Raw genomic sequence first — 1,222 nt, forward strand, 5'->3', positions numbered from 1 at the left:
TTTTATTAATTAAGTATAAAATATATTTTATCATTTCCCATCTTAAAACCGAACTTTCATAATCGTTAACCTGTTAATTTAAATTCGTTCGTTAACTTTATGTTGTTAAACTTTAATACACTTGTTTTAATTCATTAACTTATATTCGACAACCGAACCCATTAACTTTAAAATTCGTTAAGTTTATATTTAATTAACCATAATTCGTTTGTTAGTGTATAATTTGTTAGTCTTAACTCCTTAACTTTAAATTCGTTAGCGTTTATTCCGGTAACTTTAATTCATTAATGTGGATATATTCGTTCGAGATAAAATCCCTATTTAAAACTTATGCCTTGAAATTATCGTAACTTTCATATGAACGTTAAAGTTATAATATTAAAATATCATAAGCTGTTAAAAATACCTTTAAAATTTAGTATAATATTAAAATAATCCATGCCTTAAAATAATAAAAGTTAAATAAATTAATATATACTCCCAATAAAATTAGACAATAATTAACTTTTAAATCCCGTTAGTTCTTGATTTTGTATTTTCGTTGTTATTTATATTTCGTGACATTCAATTGCTATGGTTTCGCCATTGTGCTTTCCACTTTTTATTTCAAGTTGATCTTCGATTTCGAGGTGAGTTTCTCACACCCCCTTTTTAAACGTTTTTTTACATTTTGGGTGTAGTATGCATATCCTATTTAAACGATTTCTCTTATTATTTATTCGAACTACAATTCGCATTATAGACTTGTGTTTACTTGCTTATGTGCGTTGTGCTACCCGAGTACGTTAGTTGTCCCCAACTGGAAAGGACCTTATGTGCGTTGTGCTGTCCGAGTACGTTGGTGTGTTGTCCGAGTACGTTGGTTGTCCCCAACTGGAAAGGACCTTATGTGCGTTGTGCTATCCGAGTACGTTGATTGGCCTCAATTGAAAAGGACCTTACGTGCATTGTGCGATATCCCGAGTACGTTGGCTGTTACCAAATAGAAAGGACCTTACTTGCATTGATTAAACTGTTCATAGAATTGTATGCATTTATATATTTTAACCAAACTGTGATGATTCTCACCAACTACTAGTAGTTGACTCTTTATTTTATATGCATGCTACAGGTGCTGTGATTAGAGGATGAAGTACCTGTGGAAGACGCTAGGCTAGAATAAAGATAAAAATGAAGTTGTTGAACAGTTTGATTTTTATGATTACATTTGAACTTTTTGTAT

Source organism: Bidens hawaiensis, unplaced genomic scaffold (assembly GCF_021521415.1).
Source record: "Bidens hawaiensis isolate Kalapana, Puna unplaced genomic scaffold, B.hawaiensis_p1.1 tig00005079_1, whole genome shotgun sequence".
NCBI lineage: Eukaryota > Viridiplantae > Streptophyta > Magnoliopsida > Asterales > Asteraceae > Bidens > Bidens hawaiensis.